Raw genomic sequence first — 13,942 nt, forward strand, 5'->3', positions numbered from 1 at the left:
AGTTGAGGCGGTTTTGAGGAGTGAAGGCAGGAAGGAAAATTACCAACTTTGACATATGTTGCTCCCTGCAGGTCTCTCTTATTGTAGCCTGGCGGGATGTCAAGGTGCACAGACACGACCCAGAGCTGTAGCACACGATGGCTGCTTCGCCTCCTGTCCCACCCCTTTCACACAGGCAGGAGTGGCAAAACCATTTCTGGCATACCAGGAAATCCTGGTTCTCGCTATTATCAAGGAGGGAGCGCACAGTTATACAACCTTGAGCTGCCATCAGCAGGACCTGTGGGAGGGAGGGGGGGAATAGTTCACTTGGAAAGGAATGCTGCAGTGTAGGGCAGTGGTTTTGACATGCTGGAGTGAAACTTGGCATAAGGGAAAAGAGGGAATTCGTTTGCCAGGTAGACGTGGCACTTGAGCAAGAGAATAAATGAAATGGCAGTGGAAATCTTGAAAGATCTTAAGAGGTGGCTGGTTAGCACAGGGCATGTATCTGCAACCCTTAGTGCAGGTTTCACTGTGCTGGGTGTCCATATCATTCTAACTAGTATTTACCTGACCCTCTGGCTCTTTCATCTCACCAGCACACAAGAGAACCCAGCTGTGTGCATAGTCCTACCTGTGGTAGGGCCCCCAGCTTGACAAGAAATGAAGACCTGGCGTGCAGTGGCCTGAAGTGTTTGTCAGCCCTTTCTGATGGCAGAAATCTACTTACTTTTCCAAGAATATTTGTCCACCCTAGTGTGCCAGGAAGAATGTAGTGTGACGTAGCAGCCATCCAGAACGATGGCAAATATTTGTTCCTGGAAAAAATTTGCTTGCCACATGTCTTCATTTGCAGCATATCTCATGTCTTGGAGCAGATGGGGGGTGGTCTGGGGTGTCCTTAAATGTCACTCTGAAAGGGCTGAGTCTTAAGGAGAGCACTTAGGTGGAAAGGCTGGGAGAAATACACATGTGCATCAAGAAGCACTAGGTGTGCATTGGATTAACACCTTTCATTGCCCCTCCTGACAAGCCCCTGCCAAGGGATGACATCTAAACAAACATGTTAAACCTTCCTCTTCACGGATTCTTTCTGCTGGGGCAAGTTCCCCATTGCTCGCTTTCATGCTGTGCTTTCAGCCGTTGTTTTTGTAGTCTGTCAGCACAACCTTGAGAGAAAGGACTTTGGCTGCGAGCTGAACACACAGTACCAGCTGTACTGATTTCCATCTCCTGGTATGTAGCTGTGGACTTTCACACTGTGCCTTCTTCGCCTCCCCCAGCTAGGCTGAAATTTCTCCCCACAGTTTCTGCTCTCCTTTGTGGAGGAACTGACTTGGCCATGAGAAGCAGAGGATTTAGCCCCCTGCAGCCCTGCTGTCAGGAGGGTAGCCCCTTGGCAGTGGGCAGCCAGCCATGTGGGATGAGGGGCTGAAGGCATCGGAGGACTGTTGATGTTCCAAAAACCTTTGGGATGAGTGAGGGAAGCTGGAATGCATGAGTGGATCAGAGAAGAGGAGGAAATGAGCGGAAAAGGGAGATACCATATGATAGATGGGAAGGAGAGCAGAAGGGCAGCATAAAATCACACAGGGGATGGGCAGGATTTGAGGAATAGGGGCAATAAAAGGTGAGGGAGTGTTATGAGTGCCTAACTCTCTGGGGAGCTTTCAAGAGATTGGATGTCCCTCCCACCCCCATCTCTGACTTGAACTGTATTTTGAAATGAAAAGAAACTCAAAAGATATTTTAGTGACTATTTTTTTTTTTTAAGTGAAACAGGTTGGTGCACTGTGTTGTTTTTTTGTTTTTGTTTTTTTTTTTTTTGCATTCCTCTGGTTATGGGAGTGAAGCAGATTAAAAAAAAAATCCCCAAAGTACCATATTTTGCACTTTGTCACATGCTTTTGTGCCCTGTCCTTTTCTCCTTTCTGTGACTCTGGCAAGGAGAGGTGCAAAGCACAGACTTCTCTTCCTTAACAGGGATTTTACCCTGACCTCATCATCCGTGTAATGCAATGTTGCTACCTGGCACTTATGGTGCTCTTAAACCTTAAACAAAGGTTCACATGAAACACAGGCCTTTTGTGTGAACAGAAGGAAAGAAGATGAGTAAATTGGGTAATGCCAGAATAATTGCATTCTTGGAACAAAGGCTTGGAAGAGTAAGTGGGAAGGGGATGCTCCAGCTTCCTTCTCAAACATCCTCTGGGTGCTAGGATATGATCCAGAAAGTCTTCATTGTCCTAGTTTCACTCAGATGTAAGGTCTCTTCATACCATCACATGGCCTGCAAACACTGGTCACCACCAACTCCTTTCACCTGCTTCCCCTTTGCATGCCTTGGAAAAGGGTATAAAATGGTATTTCTACAATGTCTCCTCTTTTGCTGCTGTTTGTCCTTCCAAAGTGTACCTAGCACACCTATTTTCTCTGGCAGCACTTTTATTTGCATCCCAGGGGACTTGTAAGAATTAGGGTCAGCTTGACATGAGTGGAGTACTGTACAGAGATATTTACAGCTGTTTGCAAGGCTTGTATTGAGTATGAAACCAGCAGCAACTAGGATCCAGGCCAGTGCCTTCAGTGAATAATGGTCTTGGTTACTTGGAAATATCAGATGGCTTCAGCTTTATGCAGTTGCTACGAGGAAAAGAAGTTAAGTAAACAAAGAAAAAGAATAAGAGGAGGGAGTGGTGGTTTTTTTATTGGCATAGTCAAGAAGGACAGTCAAAAAGAGAGAAAGAAACTGGAAAACAATACCCTGGGTCTTCTCTTGCAGCCCACAGCACAGAACATTTTCTTTGTGCGCCTTCATGTTCAATATCCTTTGCCATGAGCACTTTTGGTTCCTGTCCCTTGGAGACATTTCTTGGTTGTTTATTTGTTTATTTGGTGTTGTTTATTTGGGTGCTTCAGTCTTAGGATTTGTTTCTAATGCCTCACATATGATCCTGGTTGCTACACAGTCCTGGGACTTCATCCCCATAAAGCACCTTCACATCTCATGGCCTCCATGGCAGTAGTACTCAGCAGCATGTCCCTGGGGCCAGCACTCAGCAGTTGTCCCTCTATTGTAAGATGAGTCCAAACAGTCCACTTGGTTTCCTCTAGGGATTTAAAGATGGGGGATCTTGAGAAGAGATTATTTCTGGAGGTTTTCCAGAGCCACAACACCACCTGTTGCATAGATGCCTTCCTTTTCTATAGATAAAGGAGAAATGCTTTCAGATTCCTGGAAACAGTTCAATTTTGTCTTTCCTTGGATAAGTAAGATAACATGAGGGAACTGATTATATTTCTTAGTGTCCAGCTGTGGAAACAGGCTATTGGCCAGCTATTGGCCACCTTTGCCAGACTGGCCTTGGAGTTTGTAGTATTTTGTGCTTCTCCTCCTGACTGACAGTGTGGGTCCCACCTGGACCTAGGAGCTTTTGGATTTTTGGGCTCATCTCTCTTTTCTGGTGCAGCCTAGCCCTGAGCACAGAGCCAGGCACAAGCCTTTCTCAGCATGCCACTGTTCAGAAATTGAGCAAGACTGTTTTTCTACCCCAGAAGAATCCCTCTGAAGACTCTGAGGTGAGGCAGAACTTCTCCTTGCACCTTGTTTTCCCTGCCCACAGCAGGGGTTGGCTCGTCTCACAGTGTTCTCCACAGTGGCCCACATTTCCCCATGGAGATGCTGCCTGTAATGAGATCAAGATGGAGGGACTGTCTTTTAACAACCCTTCAGCCTGCTTTAGCAAAGGAGGAGGGCTGCCAGTGCATCTGTCAGTGAGACAAAATCTGGGTAGTCTTGCCTTCTAGCAATGATGGAGCCAGTGCTTCCAGACCAGTGTACTCTCGCTTGTGATGACACCAGAAAATCTTTGGCTCCTTGCAGGCTGCTGGCACACACAGCTCACTAGAGCACTGGCAAGTTTTTAAGGTTTTGTCAGATGGGAACAGTGGTGGAGAAAAGAAAAGTGAAACCAGATGTTTTTCCTTACAGTTGCTTCATATCCATATGAGGGAGGAGAAGAGAGGCCATAAAAATGTCATAACCCTTGATCCCTGAGGCTCAGCATTATACTATGCAAAAGCCAGTGCTATAAATCCACACTTCTGCCTCAGCAGCAGAGGGTCCTGACTGCACAAGACCGTTGCAATAGCTGAGGGGGAAGAATCTTCATATTTGTCAGCAAATGGAGGAAACTGGAGGAAAAAGCCTTCGAGAAGTTAACGTTGATAGGCTACTTCTATGGAATCAGTTATTTTTTCAGATTTCTCTGGGGATGCATCAGTGCCGAGTCCTGAGGCTGACCAGCAGGCTTAGAAATTTGGGATGCCTTTGCACTGCAATCAATCTATGCTGCAGGCTGTGCTGAGGGAGTGGAGTTAACTTCATCCTTCCCAGAACAGGCTCACCTGCCAGCACAGCCAGGGCAGCACAGCACAGGGGTGAGGACTTGCTGCCAGGGCATTCACCTGGCTTTCCAGACAGGGTTTTTCAGCCCTTTCTGCCCTTTGCCACTGCAGCTACACCTCCCTGACACCTCACGCACCCGACCTGGGTACCGCTGCACTGCAGTGCCATGCCAGTAGCCGCAGAGAAGTAGTTCTGATCAGAGGGTCCACCTGGCACCAGAGGAGAGCTGCTAGGAAAACTGGTCTACAGTCCTATCCTTTTCGTATAGGAGAGGCTGCTTGTGGTAATCAAAAAACAACTACAAGGAGTGCCAGGCAGCCCTCTTCCAGGGAAATGTGAGCTTGGGTGAACACAAAGATGGAGAAGAGGAAATGAAAATTGTGTACACACAGGCCTTGAGCCAAACAAGGGTTTTAACAGAAAGCAGCCAGGCCTTCTCTGCCCTGTACAACAAGAATTGTGATAACTGGATATTTTTTCTTGATATTTCTTGATATTTCCATGCTATTTTTCTGCCTGTTAACAGAGAGGAAAGGCTTTCCCTGATCTGATGCAGACTGTATGAGGTGGGAGGTGACTTCAGCCTTGCAGGGCCTAGGTTAGGAGGTGATTTCAGCCACAAGCCTGGATTCTGAATCTGAATTTCCCTGCAAGATCAAAAGTGACTGGGTTTAGCCCTATTTTGGGGGAATTAACTGTGTTATTTCCCATAGGATTCGGGTAGTTTCCTGTGCTAGGTAATATATAGGTATGGCTCTAGTTGTACTAAGGGGTGAGCAAGAGCAAAACCAGCATGAAAAATGGGGACTGCACAGACAGGGCTATGGCCTTGAACTTACACGATCTCATTTTGGATCTTGATTCAGCCAAAGAGTCCTGTGGTTTCTGTGGTCAAATCATATAAACCATTTTTGGAGCCTTCTGCCCTTTTTCAAAAGAAGTGAGCAGCTCTTGGTAGTCTTCGTAGGGCCCTGAGACTGCACGCTGTTCACGTATTATGACAGCGTGGCCTAGTTGGTTAGAATGATTTTAAAAAATATTTTCATATGGGAGTTACTCATCCTGTAAAATAATTTCATGGAATGACTGCAGGTTTTTTTACTTTGCAACATGTTTTATTCACAAGATGACTAAAAGTTTAGTCTTTTTGGAATAGGAATTGCAGACATTTTACTTCACTGCCTTATTTCTCTTCTCCATCAATATGCCAAGTGATGGAAAGCTGGAGTCATTTGCAAGCTGCCTGTTGCACTGCTTGTGCTAAAATTGGCATCCTGGGCACCCTGGCGCACTACAGCTATTACAGCTATCAGAAATAGGTTAGTCTGTGGGCAGCTGTGCTTGCATCAACTTTGTATTGACTGGGATGCTCTCAGACACAGTTCTTGATCATGTTTTCTAGGCCTCTTGTCTATCTCACAGCTCTCTTCTGGACTTTTTCCAGCTGTTTGGTGTTGAAGAGTTGTCTCCAAAACCAGAGAGCAGTCCAGCTCCAGCCTGGATAGTCCTGGATGGAAGGATTACTTCACTTGTCCTGAGGGGTATTCTCCTGTTTATACATTCAGCACACTGTTTGCCTTTTTCCTAGTGGTGTGCACTGTTGACTGACTTTCTGCATATGACCCTGATCTTCCTCTGCAGAATGTGTACCGAGACAGTGATGTCACCATTCTGATCTGGGAACTGATGTATTTCCCATAGCATATAGTGCTGTGCTGCTTGAAATTCTATCTGTGACCATTTCTTTATTTTTCCTTTGATTAATGGAAAGGAACTTTTATTGTTGAACTCAGACAGTTGATCAATATTCGTTTGAGGAAGGCTGGCTTGGGCGGTGGAGTTGTGGCGGACCAGAGCACTGGGAATCAGAGGCAGATGTTACTGGCAAGACTGACATGTAATGGCTGATGTTACAATGCTCAGTTGTGAAAATACTAGTTAGCTTTGTCAGGGGGTGGGTGTTGCTGACTGGCTTTAAAAGTAATTACAAAAGATTGCCTGGTTGTAGAAATGAACATAAGAAAAGTTTTGCATCTCTCTTTGAGTTAAGGAGTTAGTAATAGCCAGAGGGTGAGGATTTCATGTGCATACCTATCATCTCCTGGCATTTTGCAAAATGACTGAAAACTTCAGCCAGTTTGCGAAATGACAGGTTTCACAACAGAGAACATAACGTATGTGCCTTAGAAGGCTCCTGCAACTGAAACAAAGCATAACTCAACAGCACCTTTGAGTGTGCAGTGAGAGATGGAATTCATCTGAAGAGAGAGGAGTCTGCTCCCTCCGTCAGATATTCTCCCTCTCCCTGTGGCAGTTAAGCACTTTGGAGCCATTAGGAAAGACAGAGTGGCCTTTAGACTTCTGTTAACCTGGAAACTCCCCTAGTACTGCATTCTTTTTGCTCTTGTCAAAAAGAACTCCTCCCCCTGCACCCAGCTGCTTCTCCCTGCTCCTTTTGCTTTAGTTCAGCACAGCAGAACTTCTCCAGGATTAAAAGCCACTCTGTCTGCTATGCAAGTGTTGGGAGAGGAGAGTGATTGCTGGGCAACTGATGAGCTGGGGTGAAAGAGTGTTGGGAAAGAGAGCACAATGTTCTTTTCTTTTTATGGAAAGTGATATATTACTATAGACCACAGTAATCCAAGGTCTGCTCTTAGCTACTTCACGATTAGCGAACAGGCCCCACTTGTGCTGTACCAACCATTTGTGCAGCTGTGGAAGGCACGAGGATGTCAATTAATCTTGATTTGTGCTGTAGGATTGCTTCATAGGGGAGGAAATTTATCACTGGGTTTGGTTTCAGGGTACATAGATGGACATCGTGCTGTCTTTGCAGGGAAAGCACAGGCCTCTACTGTGCCAGGGGAGTCACTGGTCCTCGTTGGATCTGCCCTGGCAAATTCCCTCTCTTCTCAGGAGCCTTAACTTGGTCTAAAAGTTGGAGCAATCAGCACACAGTACAAAATGTTCTGCAAACTTTGCCCAGTCTGTCCCTGTGTCACACCCATTTCAGGGAAAAGAAAAAATAAGGCTTTTGCTCAGCTATATAAATGGTTGTAATTATTATTTGCATGGCAGCCCAAACTCTGTGAAAAACAGTATCCGGTGAAGCCCTGGTTCTGCATCAGAGACCACAAAGCCTGTGTAGATAAAGAACACAAAAAGATAGAAAAAGAGGTAGGCAAGGACACCCTTTGAGAACAGATGTGTTGTCTCTTAAAATTCCTTCTACCACCATCCTGAACCAGAGAAAAATTAATTCACCTTCCTAACTGCAAAGCTCAGAGAAGTAAATAAGCAGTGAGTACAAAAGTGGTATTCTTACTGGCTTCTTATGCAAGGTCAGGTTTGTGTTGAAGAATGAAGCTCTTGTCTCTGAGGTGTAATGAAAAAATATGGAATAACGTGACTTGTGACAAAATCATGAGACCTGCCAAACTGTTTCTCAGAGCAGTGCCCAGGTGTACCCATTCTTCTTTATCCAGCATACCAGCCCCTGCTGCATGGAGCCATGCTCCCCAGGGACCAGGCTGCTCTGAAATCGTTGCAAGGCAGCACATACTGGCTGATCTAGTCAGTACAGGTCAAAGCAGGGGAGAGGGAGCAGCATGGCCTTCAGCAAAAAGCAGTTCAGGGGCCTGGCGAACTGGCTGCCTTTGTGAGCCCAGGCTGAAGGGCTGGCTGCTGTGCCCCTGCTGTGATCGCTCCCTGCCTGACCCCGCTGGGCTGCAGCTAGCTCAAGTATGCCAGACACACTGATTGCAATGTGGAGATCCCTGTGCGTGAGCCAGAGGAGAAAATAGCTGGTCAGATGGTGCTAAATTAAGGGAAGAGCATCTCAGAATTGTCTGCTGGGATTCTCCAGGGGCAAGGGTCTGTCTTGGCCTCACTTGCTCTCTGCCTTCCCCAGCACCTCCTCCTCTTCTGCCCTTATCTCCCTTACAGGTCCTCCCTCTCTGAGGAAGCTGTGGGGTGATGCAAGGCCCAAGGGATGCTACCTCAAGCTGGAATCCGGGGGAAGATGAATCCTGGGTGTATGAAGCTTGTGCCCCGTCTGTTTCAAGCCAACTGGAGGCACCCCTGTTCCCACACTTTGGCCCAGCTCTGTGCTCTGACACCAAGTCCCAGGGTAGGACCCAAGTGGCAGCTTTTCGCAGGGATGGGCTGGCATGAGCAAGGGAGGGCATCCTAATCTTCTCTGTCAGCAATCAGCTTTCTTCTCTTCAGACTCCATGGGGGAAGGACCTGCCCAGCATGTTTTTCTTCTTCCTCTCCCAGGCTCCGCTCATCTCCTTTCCCCCCTCCCACCGCTCCCAACCAGTACCAGCCCAGGTTCTCGTCCCTGCCAGTTGTCTCTGCCTCCCTCCTAGCTCTCCCCTTCGGTTCCCAGCTAAGCTCCAGTGAGCAGGGCAGCAGGCAGGGGCGGGAGGGGAGGACAGTGACAAGACACAGCTGCTGGCCGCGCTCAGCAGCTCTGAGAGTGGCCCCTAGTGCCCAGCAGCAGAGTGCGTTGGGCACGGATGGCCACACGGCAGAACACCGGCTTCCCCTCGGGAGATCAGCGCCCGCTCCCTGGGGCCACCTTCTGTAAACGGAGGAGGCCCATCTAGCACAGAAAACAAATAGGAGAAGTGAAAGGGTTGATTATTCAATTGCAGAGCCTGAAGATTTGTGGCTTTTCGCTTTACCTTTAAATGCTTTTGGTGGCACTAAGACTGTTTCCTGGTGCAGGGAGGCCTCCAGGAGGCTGGGCAGAAGTTCCCTTGCCCCATTTCCTCTCCAGCACTGCTGGAGAGCAAAGCCCATGTGTTGCATGGCTTTGAAAACATCCTGATGGATAGCATAAAGACAGCAGCTGAAAGCATATGGAACGGTCATCCTCCTTTATCAGTACCGGCATCTGGTGTTTGGGGGGCTCAGAAAGGAACAGAGCTGTGTGGTCAGATGTGATACGGGCTCCAATGTGGTGTATCTGGGCTGTGACTGGCATCCCTAGCTGGTCACCACAGAAGACTGGAGTACAGAAAAGCCCTGGAGTTGCTCTAAGTAATGGGTTTTCAGAATCCTGCACATACAGAGATCAAAACGTCTCCTATCACCAGAGTGTGGAAAGATTAAAGATAGTAATACTGGGATTGATTGTTATGGGTGCCAAAAGAGATGCTGGAAGATAAAGGAGTAGAGCAGCCACACAGGAACAGTAATACAGGCACTGAGAGATGCTGCAAAAGACATGTGGGACAGTGGCCATAATTTGCTCTATATAGGACACATTTTACTTGGTTAGTTCTTCTGTTATAAGGATAATTTTACCACCTGTGAACAGTTTTTGTGACAGTCCTTTTCCACGCAGCCCTTTCATAATGTTTTGTTCCATATTAAACTTGATAGATTTTTTAAGTGCAAGATTGCCACAGAAAAAGAGTTTTGGATTTTTCCATCTCCTGAACTTATAAAAAATCTTGTCCACAGCATTGGTCCAAAGTATTTTTTTCTAGTTGTTACAATATGATGCTCCTGGGTTTATATCATGTGCTTTTCCATATCATTGTTACCCAGCGGTATTTTGCCCCAGCATATCATGGTCTTCTCAAAACTTAGTTTGTTATTCAGGATGACTCTGCATCCATGAGGAAGGAAGGCACGCAAGGTCCCCAGCTGCCTGATGTAGAGCTCTGGTGCTCAAGAGAGGAAAATACTAATTCTGTTGTAGAAAGCAATGTGACATGCCATGTGCACAATGAGGGGCAGTTATGGTCATTCATGTTCAAAAAGATTGATTCATGCTGGAACAGGTGCAAAGAAAGACAGCAGGAGGATTAGGGTGTTGGAGAGCTGAGGTTATAAAAGTAGACTAAAAGAGCTTGGCTTATTTAGTCCAGCACCACAAAGGCTGAGAGAGGGATATGATCGCTCTCTATAAATACATCCTGGAGGTTAATGCTAAGGAGGAAGAGGAGCTATTTCAGTTAAAGGACAATGCTGACACAAAAGCAAATGGCCATCATAAACCTGGCATGCAGAAACCGAGATGGGAAGTGAGGTCGATGTCAGGCATTGCCGCTGGCAGGCTGAGGGCAGGGGGCTCAGGCAGCTCGCAGGAAGGGTGCATGGCTGTCCCTGCCTGTGCAAGCAGGCTGGGCGCAGCAGCCATGGGCTTGCCAGATCCCGCAGGAGACACCTGCCCAAGGCTGTTCGGTGCCATGCCGGGCAGGAGGCCCAGCGGATCCAAAGCTCCCACCCGCTTGGACCCTGGGGGCAGCGCCAGCTCTGAGGTCCTGCCTGGCCGACCAGGCCTCCCTCACAGTCGGGACCCCATGTCAGCCGCCAGGGCCATCAGCTCTGACCCAAACAATGTGGCAGCAGGGCCTGTCTCCAGCTCCTCACAGCCCTGCCCTACAGGAGATGCCTGGGGCTGGCACAGTCGTGGGCAGACCCCCACGAGCCATGTTAGTCCTGCTGGCAGGGCTGTCCTGATCTCTACGCAGGACTCTCACCGGCCTGTGGGTTACAGCAGCCACAGTAGTCTCAGATCGCCTGCCTGGAGAGGAAGGAAGCTCCACTGAGACAGGGCACCCATTTTGTTTCATGGCCAGGGGAGGAGGAGTTTCCCCTGTTAAAACCAGGGTAATCTTGGGGTATGTTAGGAGGCAGTTCCCTGGCTGGCTGCTGGCTGCCGGGCTGGGGCCCAGGAGTACGGTTGGCTCCCCAGGGCAGTGCTGCAACAGCTCGGGGCATCTCCAGGGTCCTGCAGACATTTTGTGCCTGTGCGTGGCTGGCTGCTGGAGTCGGGCCATGGCCGAGGAGTTCTTTGGGTGTGTCTGTCACTTGAAATCACTGGCATCATGTTGTGCTTCAAGTCTCTGACTTGGGCTTAAGCCCTTGCTGCCTCAGTGTTGGCAACGTGAGCAGATGAGTGAGTTGCTCTCAGTGATGGGAGCGGGGTGCCTGTTGGCTTGCCAGGCCGGTTTTATTTCCACTCTACGCCATATGCTTGCTGAGAGGCTTCACCTTTGGATCAGTGGGATGGAGAGGAGCTGCCAGTGAAACTGTGCCTCCTGCTGAAGCATGCTCAGCAAGGGGCAGAGCCCTGCCTCTCCTCCCCAGGCAGATGCTGCTGCTTGCTCTCAGGATGCTCTGCTGAAGAGTGCTCTGAGTATGCCCCGCCTTCAGTGGCCAGGTCACTCACCTGAGAACCAGGTGACATAAAGCAATGGAGATTGTACCTATGTGGCAGGGTCAGCTTTTATTCCTCCTTGCAAAACAAATAACGTCACAGTCACAAGTATCTCAGCTCAAGTCACAAGTATCCCAGCTCAAGTGTTTCGGGGCTTTCCCCCTCCTCCCCTTTCTATTTTCATTGCTGGAAGCCAAGGGCAGCCCATGGGATGAATATTTCACTCCAGACTTCCATTCAGCTGTTAAGTCAGGATGTTTGCCAGAAATGCGGTTCTTTCTTATATCTCCAGGATAATAGCTGGGTAGGATGGTGGATGGCTCATTCAGGATGAGACATTACAACACTTTTATTCCTGGCATAGGATGGCATGTGGCTGTACTGCCTGTGGGTAGGTGCTTGGCTGACAATGCTTCTTTAAGGAGATTTTTTTTAAAGTAAATACCTTTTCTCTTGTTTTGCCCAGTGAGTTCTGCAGGCTGGGTCATCCTGTATCAGAAAGGGATCCACCAATGCCTGCGTTAGATACCTGCTGCCCTCTAATGGCTGTCGGTCCCTGTGAGCCTTGGAACAGCACGGGTTTTGTGCATTCCATGAAAGAAATCTGCTTAGCTCAGAGCTTTTTCCAGTGTTTTTATAGCATGGGACAAATCTCTGGAGAGAAAGTGTGGCGAGATCTCTTCTCTACTCTTCATGGTTTAATGTGCCTCTTCCCTGCACTTGGTGCAAGCCCCATCATTTGCTCCTTGCTTCTGCCACATCCCATCCTGCTTTGATTCCTGTTAGGGAAATACTTGCCTTTCCTAACAGCTTTAGATGTGATTTAGAGGGTGGACAAAGAATAGCAACAGCAGATCCCTTGAATTCCATCAGCTTTCTGCAGACCACAGGCGACCTGGTCAGAGAGACACTGCTCTGGACTTGCCCAAACACTTGGACAGAGTTCAGACAGCTCTATTTGTGAAAAGTTCTTCTGTGGTAACGAAGACACATAGTGTCAACTTCTGCTTGCTTTCTACCAGACCTGTAATAATGTCTGCTCTGTTTGGAGAAAATTATCTGTGCCCTGCCTGCCTTGTTGACTTAGAGGGATGACGTTTCTTGGGAAGTGGGACCATGCAGTTCCCTGCTGAATGGCTTGCTGCTGCTTATCAGCGGGCAAGGTACAGCATGTTGTTCCCTTGGGAGCATTCCCTGAATGAACACAGGCTCCCTGAAAAGCCTGGTACTCACTGAGTGTTGTAGAGTTCTGGTTTTTTCCCCAGAACCAAAATCTTTAAGACTGTCTGGAGGTACGCTGATGTACTGGAGCAGCACAGGGGAAGCAGTAAGATAGCTGGAAGGAATTTTGCAGATGAGTTAATGATCAGTGGAGTTTAAAGAATGGTACCGACACAGCCTGCATCTCTTTGCCAAGGAATCTAGCATCCTACTGAGGACTGGAGTCCATAAGCAACAGAGAAGAATGAAAGATGAATTGCAGTTAAGCAGACAAACAGGCACTCTGAGAACACTTGGAAAAAAGTTCCGGGAGCTGGGGCCTGACTTTGTTCACAGCTTTCTCTCTTGACTTAACTACTTTTGCTAATTTTTTGGTAACAATCTCGGTGAGAACACAGGATCACAACTGTTGTTCCACCACAGTTAACCAGCTGCAGTGAAAGTTTAATGAAAACAGCAAGGATACAATCTTTGATATTCCCTCTTCTATTCAGCCTGGAAAGTACAGTTTCAGTGCTCTATTTATAAAATGTATTTTAAATCTGGGTTCATACATTTTGGAAGGTGGAGGGGGGTGGTCTGGAGAAAGCCTGGCTTCATTCAAATCAGTGGGAGTTTTGCCATGATTTGCAGGGGCCAGAATTTCATCCTTGTTTATATAGTTTTGCAGCCAGGCTGAAGAACTATTAGGATGCCTGGGCCAGAAAAAGAAATCTTGAATCTTAACACTGCTGCGAACAGTTGGGGTAAGAATGCTGGGAAAGTCCCAAGGAAATTGAACTGGCATAGAAGTCGTGTTTAGCTGGCCGTGTTTTGGATGCTTTTGTTGTGCTCTCCATCTCCTTTCTCGCTGCCTGAACTGTGAATGATGAGCTGCAGACCAACCTGATCTGCAGATGGCTGCAGTTCTGACACGTAGCCATCTGCAATGCCTTCACCGGCAGGGGAATGCCGGGTAGCTTTTTAAGATCAGATAATAGGCTGGTGCAAGACAACCAGAAGTCTGAACATACTTAGTAAGCAATGTTCCTGACTAATGTAGGCAGCAGTCTGTTTAATAGCAATCCGCACTTGGTAGCCAAAGTGCTATGGGATGTGCTTGGATCAGGTTTGGGCATGCACCAAGTTAAAAAACTGCTCTGTTAAACGGGTTG

Source organism: Corvus moneduloides, chromosome 1 (genome assembly GCF_009650955.1).
Source record: "Corvus moneduloides isolate bCorMon1 chromosome 1, bCorMon1.pri, whole genome shotgun sequence".
NCBI classification, from domain to species: Eukaryota; Metazoa; Chordata; class Aves; order Passeriformes; family Corvidae; genus Corvus; species Corvus moneduloides.